The sequence below is a fragment of the Microtus oregoni genome, unplaced genomic scaffold (assembly GCF_018167655.1).
Source record: "Microtus oregoni isolate MIOR12 unplaced genomic scaffold, Mior012 000099F_ref0000060, whole genome shotgun sequence".
Classification (NCBI taxonomy): Eukaryota; Metazoa; Chordata; class Mammalia; order Rodentia; family Cricetidae; genus Microtus; species Microtus oregoni.
In genome coordinates, this window is record NW_024544712.1 from 2,923,470 (window position 1) to 2,937,321 (window position 13,852).

General features: G+C 38.9%; 1 protein-coding gene across 1 annotated transcript in view; it reads right to left on the minus strand.

Moving 5' to 3' along the window:
- Nucleotides 1-13,852, minus strand: part of LOC121443080 (E3 ubiquitin-protein ligase Midline-1-like) — a 318,467-nt gene that overhangs the window by 195,472 nt on the left and 109,143 nt on the right. The window lies entirely within an intron of this gene.

The window sequence follows — 13,852 nt, forward strand, 5'->3', positions numbered from 1 at the left end:
CTAAAGCTGTTTATCAGCTGTAGGAGTTCTTTGGTGGAGTTTTTGGGGTCGCTTATGTACACTATCATATCATCTGCAAATAACGAAAGTTTAACTTCTTCCTTTCCAATTCGAATCCCCTTGATTCCATTATGTTGTCTTATTGCTATTGCTAGAACTTCAAGCACTATATTGAAGAGGTATGGGGAGAGTGGACAGCCTTGTCGTGTTCCTGAGTTAAGTGGGATGGCTTTGAGTTTCTCTCCGTTTAATTTGATGTTAGCTGTCGGCTTGCTGTATATAGCTTTTATTATATTTAGGTATGACCCTTGTATCCCTAATCTCTCCAAGACTTTTAACATAAATGGATGTTGAATTTTGTCAAATGCTTTTTCAGCATCTAATGAAATGATCATATGGTTTTTTTCTTTCAGTTTATTTATATGCTGGATTACATTGATAGATTTTCGTATGTTGAACCAGCCCTGCATCTCAGGAATGAAGCCTACTTGATCATAATGGATAATTTTTCGGATGTGTTCTTGGATTCGATTTGCCAGTATTTTGTTGAGGATTTTTGCGTCGATATTCATGAGTGAGATTGGCCTGTAATTCTCTTTCCTGGTTGAGTCTTTGAGTGGTTTTGGTATCAGAGTAATTGTGGCTTCATAAAAGGAGTTTGGTAATGACCCTTCTGTTTCTATCTTGTGGAATACATTAAGGAGTATAGGTATTAGATCTTCTTGGAAGATCTGGTAGAATTCCGCATTGAAACCATCTGGTCCTGGACTTTTTTTGGTAGGGAGGTTTTTGATAACCTCTTCTAATTCTTCGCGACTAACAGGTCTATTTAGATTGTTCACCAGGTCCTGATTTAACTTTGGTATATGATATTTATCTAAAAAAGTATCCATTTCCTTTACATTTTCCAATTTTGTGGCATATAGGCTTTTGTAGTAAGATCTAATGATTCTCTGAATTTCCTCTGTGTCTGTGGTTATGTCCCCCTTTTCATTTCTGATCTTATTAATTTGCAAATTCTCTCTCTGCCGTTTGATTAGCTTGGATAGTGGTTTGTCAATCTTGTTGATTTTCTCCAGGAACCAGCTTTTTGTTTCATTGATTTTTTGTATTGTTTTCTGTGTTTCTATTTTGTTGATTTCAGCCCTCATTTTGATTATTTCCAGTCTTCTACTCCTCCTAGGTGAGTCTGCTTCTTTTTTTTCTAGAGCTTTCAGGTGGGCTGTTAAGTCTCCAATGTGAGCTTTCTCTGTTTTCTTTAAGTGGGCACTTAGTGCTATGAACTTTCCTCTTAGGACTGCTTTCATAGTGTCCCATAAGTTTGAGTATGTTGTTTCTTTATTTTCATTGAATTCCAGGAAGACTTTAATTTCTTTCTTTATTTCTTCCTTAATCCAGCTATGGTTCAATAGTTGACTGTTCAGTTTCCATGACTTTGTATGCTTTCTGGGGGTAGCATTATTGTTGAATTCTAACTTTAATCCATGGTGATCTGATAAGACACAGGTGGTTACTAATATTTTTTTGTAACTGTGGATGTTTGCTTTGTTACCGACTATGTGGTCGATTTTCGAGAAGGTTCCATGAGCTGCAGAGAAGAAGGTATATTCTTTCCTATTTGGATGGAATGTTCTATAGATGTCTGTTAAGTCCATTTGATTCATTACCTCCACTAATTCTCTTATTTCTCTGTTAGGTTCCTGTCTGATTGACCTGTCCATTGGTGAGAGAGGAGTGTTGAAGTCTCCTACTATTAGTGTGTGCGGTTTGATGGCTGCCTTGAATTTTAGCAATGTTTCTTTTATGTACGTGGGTGCTTTTATATTAGGGGCATAGATGTTCAGGATTGAGACTTCATCCTGATGAACTATTCCTGTTATGAGTATAAAATGCCCCTCTCCATCTCTTCTGATTGATTTAAGTTTAAAGTCAACTTTGTTAGAGATTAGTATGGCCACACCTGCCTGTTTCTTAGGTCCATTTGCTTGATAGGCCTTTTCCCAGCCCTTTACTCTGAGTAGGTGCCTGTCTTTGTGGTTGAGGTGTGTTTCTTGTAAACAGCAGAATGTTGGATCCTGTTTTCTTATCCAATCTCTTAGCCTGTGACTTTTTATAGGTGAGTTGAGTCCATTGACATTAAGTGATATTAATGACCAGTGGTTGTTAACTCCGGTCATTTTTTTTTTTAGTCGTAGAGTTTGTGTGTTTCCCTTCTTTGTTTTGTGTTGGTGAAGGGTCTCTAGATGTCTGAGTTATTGTGGTCATTGTTGGACTCCTTGGTTAGTGATTTTCCTTCAATTACTTTCTGTAAGGCTTGATTTGTGGCTGCGTATTGTTTAAATTTGTTTTTATCCTGGAAAATTTTATTTTCTCCATTTATAGTGAATGAAAGCTTGGCTGGGTATAGTAATCTGGGCTTGCACCCATGGTCTCTCAGTTTCTGCAGTACATCTATCCAGGACCTTCTGGCTTTCATGGTTTCCATGGAGAAGTCAGGTGTAAGTCTGATAGGTTTACCTTTATAAGTAATTTGGCCTTTTTCCTTTGCAGCTCTTAATATTCTTTCCTTATTCTGTATGCTTTGTGTTTTGATAATTATATGGCGAGGGGATGTTTTTTTTGATCCAGCCTATTCGGTGTTCTGTATGCTTCTTGCACCTTCATAGGAAAATCTTTCCTTAGGTTGGGAAAGTTTTCTTCTATAATTTTATTAAATAGATTTTCTGGACCATGGAGCTGCCCTTCTTCTCCTTCTTCTACTCCTATTATTCTTAGGTTTGGTCTTTTTATTGTGTCCCATATTTCCTGAATGTTTTGTGATGAGAGTTTGTTGGACTTGCTGTTTTCTTTGATCAGTGTGTTTATTTTCTCTATGGTATCTTCAGAATCCGAGAGTCTTTCTTCTATCTCTTGTATTCTGCTGGTTATGCTTGTTTCTGTAGTCTCTATTCGTTTACCTAGATTTTCCATGTCCAGACGGCCGTCTGTTTGTGTTTTCTTCTTTGCCTCCATTTCAGTTTTCAGGTCTTGAACTGTTTCCATTATCTGTTTGATTGTTTTTCCTTGGTTTTCTAGGGTATCATTCACTGATTTATTCAATTCTTCAAACTTTCTGTTATATTTCTCATCCATTTCTATAAGGGCGTTTTTTACATGCTGTTTAAGGGTGTCAATCACTTTCATGAAGTCAATCTTTTCTCCTTCCTCTTGATTAAGGGGTTCTTGTCCTCCCGTTGTGAGGTCGCTTGTTTCTGGTAGCTTCATGTTGCTTTTCAGCTTGTTGGGCGAATTCTTGCCTTGACGTCGGCCCATCTCTTCTTCCAAATGCTCCCTATGGATCTTCTTTTACCGGATTAGGTCTCCTTGCCTACCAAACGCTGTCTCTCCCCAATGTTGGCTCTCCCAATGCTGGGTCTCCTGGCGCCGAAAGATCAGGCCTCCGTGCTGGTTGGGCAGCTCGCAGACAAAGCGCCTACCCCGCTTGGTGCAGGCAGGCCACAGAAACAAAGGAACTGCTGCCCTCCGGGAGCCCCGGGTACTCGGACTCAGCGCCCAGATAGGCTGGGCTGGGCGATGCCACGCGCCAAAAGAGGGCAGTGGGGGCGAAGTGGGGAGGGCTCTGGACGGAAGCTGGGTGGGCCAGGAAGAAAGAGGCAGCACCCGGGGAGTAGAGGCCCTGCAGAGAGCCCAAGCAGGACAGGGGGCCAAGAAACCCCCGAGCTCCCCGTCCCAGGCTGGCGCCGTGGGCCAGAAACTCACCCCAATGCTGGGTCTCCTGGCGCCGAAAGATCAGGCCTCCGTGCTGGTTGGGCAGCTCGCAGACAAAGCGCCTACCCCGCTTGGTGCAGGCAGGCCACAGAAACAAAGGAACTGCTGCCCCCCGGGAGCCCCGGGTACTCAGACTCCGCGCCCAGATCTCTTCTTTTTTTTAAAGGGATTATTCACTTCTAAATTAGACAGCTTTGAATTTATGGGTCTAACTGTTGGGGAAGATTATGTGTCTGGGTCCTCTGGGGAAAAGAAGCTACCTGGCGGTCCAACATTCACAGTCAATTGTTATTACAGGTGTAGGGATGTGTTGCTGGCAATGAGAACTTGCTAGGGCAAGAATTCAGATAGTGGCTGTTTCATTGATAGGTAGGTCAGGAGGGAGCTAAGGGCCTTTGCTGCTAACAGGGGTTTAGGAGCTACTGGACTTGGTATGTTTCCTCTGGAGTTTGGTATAATGCAAGTTTTTGTTATTTGTCTTTGTAGAAATGCATGATGTGTTTTATATCTCTTCTGCCTTTATTTTTCCAAGAGGGTTAAACAAAAAAATGCAACAATTAATGTTCTTTCCTCTTTCTGCACTGAAAATATTATATTGTCTTATATTAATCAGTTCCATAATTATGCAGTCTATAAGTTAGTGCTTGAATTAGCTACTGGGCAGCACTTTTGTCCTTTCAAGAAAATCTCGTGTATTAATTAACTAAGAGCTGACAAACGCATATGCTCTTTAGAGTAATTCCTGAGAAATGGCAGCTACTGTATTATCCAGCTTGTAATCAGGCTAGATGTACAAGGCACACATATACTGAATCACTTTTTACATACATCTTATTCCTTTAAACTGGTTATGATACTATGATTTTTCTTCATATCACATAGATCTTTCATCCTTTACTTTTAGTTGAAGTAAAATGGAAATTGCCTGTGCATTGTTGAACTATTAGAAACTCAGGAAAATAAAATAACCTTGGACCTAGCACATGTACAGGAATCAATCACAGGTGACACTTTATGGTGCAAGATTCCAAAATTGTCCTCATGTAAACATAGCAAATATATTTTAAAGTGGAGCAATTTTATATATAGCACTCTACAGTTTTTTAAATTAGGATTCTTATTGTGACTGTTATATAACATTGCATTATATGGATAGGGCACATAGAATTTTAGCTACTTAGGTTGGCTTTTTGATCATTTACGGTTTTTTAAATCTAACATACAACATTGTTATCAACTTTATCATCACATTAGCTGAGCTATTCAAGAGTTTCCATAGGTGCATTACTAGAAGTAGAATTATTTATAAGATATGGCTTTATCTTTCTTAAGAGGAAGAAATTACTTTCCTTAAAACTTGTAACTATTTACCATCCCACAAAACACATGAGAGTTGTTAGTCTGTTTTAATAGTTTTCAGCCAGATAATCCTTATATTGCAGAAGAGAAGAATATGTTTCTCTATTTTGTTCCTCCTTTTATTCCCTGCCTCCTCTTCTTTCTCCTTCTCACTCTTGGATACACCTTGACGAATTCCATTCTGGCATTAGACATATAGTCTCTGACCATATTAGTAGCATGTATGGGAAGATAAGGATTCCATATTGCAGTCTTTTTTCTTTTTCCCTTTTACACAACCCACATAAAATATCATGGGATGTTTCAACATACTGACTTCCATTCTCTCCTTTCCAGATGCTTTTCACATCTGGAAGCAACCCAAATTCTTGTGTCAGACTATGCTCCTTTGCTCTGGAAATATTGTCACTATAACTGTGTGAGACAGAAACCAGCCATGTCCAGTCTTCGGACTCACTGGTGAACTCATAAGTAATGCTTCTTATTTTTGATTCCTCAGTCATGGCACATAGTGCCCCCTCCACACCCTACTTCATCTTTCCCAGCCCTAGCAGTGAGAAGATAAGAGTGCACCATAGGTCATGCAGTGGATCCTGTCAGGGTTTTCATTAGTCCCTTACAAAACACCACATTCTATTAATGGGCTCTTCTCATGGAACTCTAAGAAGCCAGATGAGCTGTGGTCTTTTGTTAAGGAATGTAATAGCCAATTAATGAATCCCTTTTCTGTAGTGTTTTAAGTAAAAATACTTTCAAATAGCTTTTCATTTACTGGGAAACTTTTCAGAATTCGCTCTTGGCCCAGAACATTAAATGCATTTCAAATTGTTCAGGAGACTCTTCTCTTTGTTTTAAGACAAGGTTAGTTAGAAAGTCACTATATAGACCAACCTGATCTTGATCTTCTTCCACAGCATCTCATGAGGCTTTTGCTTGTTTGTTTGAAGCCCTTTCAATATTTGGGTCTTTTCATTAATTACTGAAGTGTAACAAAACCACTGCAATATTTATAAACTAATAAAACATGTCAGGGCATACAAGATATAAAACATGATTTAAGTACTCAAGTTACAAGGAATCTCTACAGAATAGATATATTTGGAATTCATGATTTCCGAATGATTTCACTTCTAGAAAATAAAGAGTAGGAACAAACAGTAGCATCATGAATAGATGAGCCCAAGGACTAAGATGTGATAGGCAGAATATGAAGGCTTGTACCAGTTAAATGTTTAAAGGGAAGCTCAAGTGAGTTACAGTGGCATGTTCAAATGATTGCACCCTGCAATCATTCCTGACATTTTAATAAACTTGAAAATAACATAACATTGTTGTTCACAACCAGGGAGTATTTTTCCCTTTCAAGTAATATTTGGCAATGTCTAGAATAATTTTGGCTATCACAATCTGAGTATGCATATTGTGATGCTGTTGGTGTCTGGCAGGCACAAGCTAGGGCTGCTGTTATACAATATGCAGGACAACTTACTTGCACAGTAAAGAATAAACAGATCTGATTGCCAATAATACCCAGATAGAGACTCTGAGTTGATGTACATCAAATTTAATTTGTTGGATTCAAAAATCTAGTAATTTTTTCAAACATTATCAGGCATGATGACATGAGAGCTTAATAAGACTGAAGTCTTCTTAACTTAAGGATAGATAAATGCCTTCATTTTCAGAGCAAGGAATTTCTAGAAGAGGTGAAGTGCCTCAGGAGTATTTCAACCTTCAACAAGGCCTCTAAAGAAGAGATACTCTGTATCTCCAGAGTGTGGTTTAGTGATCCTCTGAATATTATCTTTTCACCAGAAAGTTTATTACCACCATCTTCCTCACCTGAGAACTCACTGAAAGTGGAAAATCTGGCACCACATCCTAGCTAAACCTGAGAAATCAGAAAGGGACTGATTGTGTTCTCAGGTGATGCTACATCACTGTTAAGTTTAAAACTGTCCCTCTAGCTAAAGAGTTATGGAGAGGAACACAGAGGGACAGGAAGCAAATCTTTCTTCAGAAACTGCTAAGTTTGAATGACCCAAGAACATCAAAATAGGCCATTTGGTGTGGGACAATTGTGTTCTGACAATTATGTTTTAAATAAACACTGATTGGCCAGTACCCAGGCAGGAAGTATAGGTGAGACAACCAGACAGGAAGTAGAGGTGGGTCAATGAGAACAGGAGAATTCTGAGAAGAGGGAAGCTCCCTCCACAGTCCTGTCCAGACACAGAAGAAGCAAAATGTGACTACACCACTGAAAAAGGTACAGAGCCATGTGGCTAACACAGATAAGAATAATTGGCTAATGTAAGTTATAAGAATAAATAAGAAACCTGAGCTAATGGGCCAATCAGTTTATGATTAATGTAGACCTCTGTGTTATTTCCTTGGGATTTAACAACTGTGGGAACCAGGCCAGACAGAAACCTCAGACAACAGCCATTGAGGTAGATTGGTGACTAGATACACTTTCTGCCAAACCCGAGAAGCTGAGTTCAATTCCTGAGACCTACATGATGGAAGAAGAGAACAGACTTTTACAAGTGATACTCTTAACCTTTCTTTGTGTGTTGTGGCCCACTTGTATCAACAAAATAAATAAACATAATTTTTAAAAAGTAAAGACTAGAAAGATAATTTCATAACATTGATAGATTAAATATAATATTTGTGACAGGAATTTTTGCTTTATATCTTGATTCTAGGATTGGCAATGATATCCTAAATGTATAAAGTTCAGGACGGCTAGTTAAGACTATCCAAAAATCTGCAGAATCTAAATGTTGCCATTTTAGTCTGAGGAAGGTTGGATGCCTGTTTTTGAAATATTTCAACACAGCCATTCTTTTGGTTATAAAGAGAACATTTTTGTTACCAGTGAGCTCAGCACAATCTCAGACTGTGAAAATGCAGCCTTGTGCAAAGTCATCCTTTGTGTACCTTGGAAAGATGATGGAAAGAACATAGGAAATCACACATCCAGTTACCACTACTGCACAAATCTGAGTAGGGATTTAGAAACTTGGAATTTTACATCCTAGTAGATGCCCCATTCACCGGATCCATAGCAAGATGCTTCTTCACTCCATTTTGAAACAACTATTCTTAAAGAAAACTTAGAACACAACAGAAGGATGGGGGAGAAAATCTGCTTTTGTGCTTCTTTTCAGACTCCTAGACAACCCTGGAAGCAACATGTCTTCCTGGAGGCACAGATGAAAACTGAGCCCTGGTTGAAGCCAGACAAGAGACAACATTAAGCCTTTGTTCCAAGAGGAGCACTAACTTCTGTGTCTGCTGAACCTCGAGACCAATACATCTCATAGGACCTTAGTCCCAAATCAATACTTTTATGAGAAATAGTGCAGATGCATCTTATGTTATGTAGGTATCACAGATTCTATTTGTGCTCGATATATTTTTGTTAATCAAGTCTGGAGTAGTCTACCATAGGTCTTTTTTTTCTTCAATTGAATTAGTAGTATTGCTAATGTATTTGTGTCTCATACTTACAAATAGAATGGATAAAAGTAGGCAGCATGAAAAATATCAATAGCCTCTTTTGATAATACTCCAAACATAATGAAAAGAGAACAAAAAATGAAACAAAGTCTACTCGGGTTTGAAAGATATTTTACATCCAAGTAGTCTGCCAAAACATTAACATAAGGGAATAATATCATCAGACAATAGGGAAAAAGGGGCTACTAAAGCAATTAATGACAAATATGTAGAATGCCAAGCTTCTTTTAAAAATTGTACCACTAACATATGACAGTTTCAAAAAATGTTTATTGTTCTAATTTCAACTAAATCAAGACATAATATTGTGTTTTGTATAGTGTGCATGTTGCCATTTAGAAAGAGATGATTTAATTTGCATGATTATAAAGCTGACCTTTTCTGGTGTTAAAGGGTTTTTTTTTGTGCTAATTAGGATATTTCCTGTACAATTTTTTGCATGAGGGTAGACTTATTTTTCTATAATCAGAACAGTGCTCTCAAGGGTGAATTAAATAGTAATTAATACAATGTCATATGCACAGCTGAGTAATGGCACACAAATATGAATTAGTGAGCTGTATTCCTCTACCAAACTGGTTATGAAAACAGCAAAAAATACATTTCAATGTCCCATCATTCCAAACACTAGGTTCACACGTTACCAGTCTTCAAAGGGAAAAATAACATTTACCTTATTTTGCTAGTTTATGTTCATATAGATTCTATGAAAATAAGCAGTTTTTGTGATGAATGGAAAACAGCTCATAAAAAGTACAGGAACAAAGAGAAGCAAGGCCGTCAGAGAGCCAGTCCCAAACCTATCTTGGAATTAAGTTTGTAAGACAAAATTCCCCTACCACCACTACTGACACAAAGAACTCCCTCTTAGAACTGCAGAAGCTGCAGCTCTGGAGAACTGTGTTTTTTCCGATTAGATTTATTCTCATTTTTTTTCTTCTCTTTGAGGATTATGTGTTCGGGCTGAGGATGTAAACAACATGTGTTGAGGGATTTGCTGAAGTTGTGGCTACATCCACAACAGATGGAGGTATAACGGTGCCCTCTGCTGGGAAGAATCAGTAATGATTCCCCGGTAAATTTTCCATTGGAGTTGGAGTAACTGTAGGGGTGGGGATGGCGTAGGGTATTCCCAGGGATGTGTGTCTGGAACAAAAAGTCCCTACAAGTACTCTACAAAAAAATAGTTGCTAAACCCAAACCACATGAAATTAGCTTGATTTTGAGTTGACAGTGGAATCTGAAACCAGCTGTATTTCATCCTAAAACGTTAGTGCTATAAACCCTTCATCAAACCTGGAGACAATTATTTTTCTCACTATCTGGACAAGACCACATTTCCAGTGGCTGAATTTTTCCAGGGAAGAATTTGCTCTCTTGTTTGCCTTTGTAGAGCTCCATTCCCTCCAACTTGCAAAAACAAGCCTTGGTCGAGAATGTCCCCATGTGACATTCCTTTCTCATTAAAAAAAAAATCACATTGGAAATTTGTCACAAAAAGCACATATCTCAGTGACATCCCCCCAGCCTAACTAAAAATGAATGGCACCGACATAATTTGATTTTAAAATGTGATTTGCGAATATTTTGGAGAACTGTGCTATTTCATTTAAGGTGCCATTTCTTTATCCATTTTTCTCAGTGCTGGATGCACAACAGAAATCCTTAAGCACTTGTACTGTGAAGTGGCTAAGTTCCAGTAAAACGGGGCTGTAAACACAAGGCACGGTGATGAGACTTCTGTAACAGGTTTACTGTTGGCTAAGCAGTCTTCAATGGTGTCCTCTAACTTGTAGTATGTTAAGGAAACACCCATTTAAATAAAGGCAATAATTAAAATAGATCAAAAAACATAAGTTGGCTGAGGGAATTAAAAAATGACCTCAAAACGTATCTTCTTTTGTAAGTTAGTTAAAAACCCAAACCATAATTACATGGCCCCACACTATGCCTTTGGTTGGTTAGGTGAATGACGAAATAAGTCATTCATTTGCTGTTCATATGAGAGGCAAGCTTTACAGATGGCACCGCTATAAAGTTGCACCAGGATTCATGACGGGCCCTGAATTCCATTTCATGCTCTGCCATCACCATGTTGGAATTCTTATTATATTATATTATATTATATTATATTATATTATATTTATTTTTAATTTATTTATTTATTAAAGATTTCTGCCTCCTCCCCGCCACCGCCTCCCATTTCCCTCCTCCCCTGATCAAGTTCCCCTCCCTCATCAGCCCAAAGAGCAATCAGGGTTCCCTGCCCTGTGGGAAGTCCAAGGACTACCCACCTCCATCCAGGTCTAGTAAGGTGAGCATCCAAACTGCCTAGGCTCCCACAAAGCCAGTACGTGCAGTAGGATCAAAACCCAGTGCCATTGTTCTTGAGTTCTCAGTAGTCCTCATCTTCATCAGGTGATGAAAGGAGACAGAGACAGAGACCCACATTGGAGAACCGGACTGAAATCTCAAGGTCCAAATCAGGAGCAGATGGAGAGAGAGCACGAGCAAGGAACTCAGGACCGCGAGGGGTGCACCCACACACTGAGACAATGGGGATGTTCTATCAGGAACTCACCAAGGCCAGCTGGCCCAGGTCTGAAAAAACATGGGATAAAACCGGACTCGCTGAACATAGTGGACAATGAAGACTACTGAGAATTCTTATTATATTTTAAAGGGCACTGTATTTCGACTGTTTTCACTAGATTCTAGAAATTACATACTGTGTCTTCTACATATACTGATTGAACATGTTGCTTTTGAGTGGTTAATAAGATGGTGGCCATGCATTAATGTCTGTAGTCTGGTCTTTACGCACACTCCAAGAAAGGAGGTAAAACGTCCATGAGAAATGTGAAAAATGTATGTCCAACAACAGTTCAGTAAAAGGGCCTGGACGGGCTTTAGTTCAGAAGATAATGGCACAATCTTTGGGCATGAGAGACACATATATCGCATAGATGTACACGCAGAAAAAAACATGCATACATATGAAGTAATAAAAATAAATCTAAAAAATCTAAAGATATATTGTCCATAAAATATTTCATATTGAAATAATAGTGAACTTTTAGAAAATTTATTTATGTGTATGTATGTATATTTCCGCACAAGTATACATCTATGTATGTGAGTAAGTATGTACAAGCATGTGGCTTTGCCTGCAACTTTGAACACAGCCAAAAGAGGATATCAGATACCCAAGAACTGGAACTTGACTTGTTAAGTGGGTACTGGAACCTGAACTCTGGTTCTCATGATTTCTAAACAAGTGCTGTTAATTGCTGAGCCATTTCTTCATCCTCTCACAATGAATTTCTAAAAAATCAGTGTGCCTTATTAAGTAAGAGCTGTGTTGTCATCACTATCAATGCGCTTAGAAAAATAACAGTTGTACAAAAGAAATAAAATAGCCAATGAGCTTAGCAGAGTAACAAAATATGTTTCTAATTCTGCCCCATCTCATGGTTTCTTTTAGTATATTCTGTTTCTAGGACTTAGTCTCTTTAATTTTTAATGCAGCAAAATAAAACTTTAAAATCCATTCTGGATTTTATTTCTGTGTATATTAGTGTGTGTGTGTGTGTGTGTGTGTGTGTGTGTGTGTGTGTGTGTGTGTCTGTGTGTGTGTGTGTGTGTGTGGTAGATGTGCATGTACAAGTCAGATGCTGAGGATGGATTTCTTCCTTAATCATATTACACATATTACAAATCAATTATTTGTGAGACAGGGACTCTCAATTGACCTGAAGCTTTCTGATTCAGCTAGACTGGCTGGCTATCAAACACCACAGTTGCTACTGTCTCTCTACCTCTTTAGCGCCAGGGTTACAGAAACATATCACCTGAATTTCCTGAGAAACCACCACACTGCTTTCCAAAGTGGTTGCACAAGTTTGCATTCCCACCAGCAATGGATGAGTGTACCCCTTTCTCCACAACCTCTCCAGCAAAGGCTATCATTGGTGTTTTTGATTTTAGCCATTCTGACAGGTGTAAGATGGTATCTTAAAGTTGTCTTGATTTGCATTTCCCTGATCACTAAGGAAGTTGAGCATGACCTTAAGTGTCTTTTGGCCATTTGAACTTCTTCTGTTGAGAATTCTCTGTTCAGCTCAGTGCCCCATTTTATAATTGGGTTGATTAGCCTTTTACGGTCTAGTTTCTTGAGTTCTTTATATATTTTGGAGATCAGACCTTTGTCCAGACTCGCTGAACATAGCAGACAATGAGGACTACTGAGAACTCAAGAACAATGGCAATGGGTTTTTGATCCTACTGCACATACTGGCTTTGTGGGAGCCTAGGCAGTTTGGATGCTCACCTTACTAGACCTGGATGGAGGTGGGTAGTCCTTGGACTTCCCACAGGGCAGGGAACCCTGATTGCTCTTTGGGCTGACGAGGGAGGGGGACTTGATTTGGGGAGGGGGAGAGAAATGGGAGGCGGTGGCGGGGAAGAGACAGCAATCATTAATAAATAAATAATTTTTTTTTAAAAAAAGAAACACATCACCAAGTTTTACATGGATTCTGGGGATCCATCTAAGGTCCTCATGCTTGATCAACAAGCACTTTTATCTACTGAGCCGTCTGTCCAGCCCTCTGCTACATATTGTTAAGCTTCGCATTGCGGCTAAAGCTGTGAAAGGGAGAAGGCGAATAACAAATTATAGGTCTTGAGAATTTTGTTTCAGCCAAACCTTAAGGCAGAGTTCTCACTAGATCAGAACCGGCAAGTTGATAGCATCTACATAATGACTGACAACACTCTCATTCTTTACAAATGAATAATCTAGTATAAAAAAGCAATCTCCCAAGAAGCCAACTATATAGCTCTCTATGAGGGCAAAAGGGGCGAATTTTTCAAGCCAATTATGTACTGGCAGCACAATCAAAACAGAAAAGGATGTGTTTCTAATAGTGTGGCTTTATGAATCCGTGTGGGAGTGAAGGCTACTGATTTTCCGCATTCAGTCTGCAGTATAAATTTTAGTCAAGTGTTTCTTTCTCTGAGAAAAAATAAGAGTCATAGTTACATCTGACTAAATATTACAGCCAAGTCTCATTGAATTAAACCACTGTCTGGCAGAATTTATAAGAGAAACATAAAATCGTGTGAGCAGCACTTGGCTTCACAAAAAGATGGCATAACAGGATCGGGTCCAAGAACAGCAGGGCTGACCTTTGCC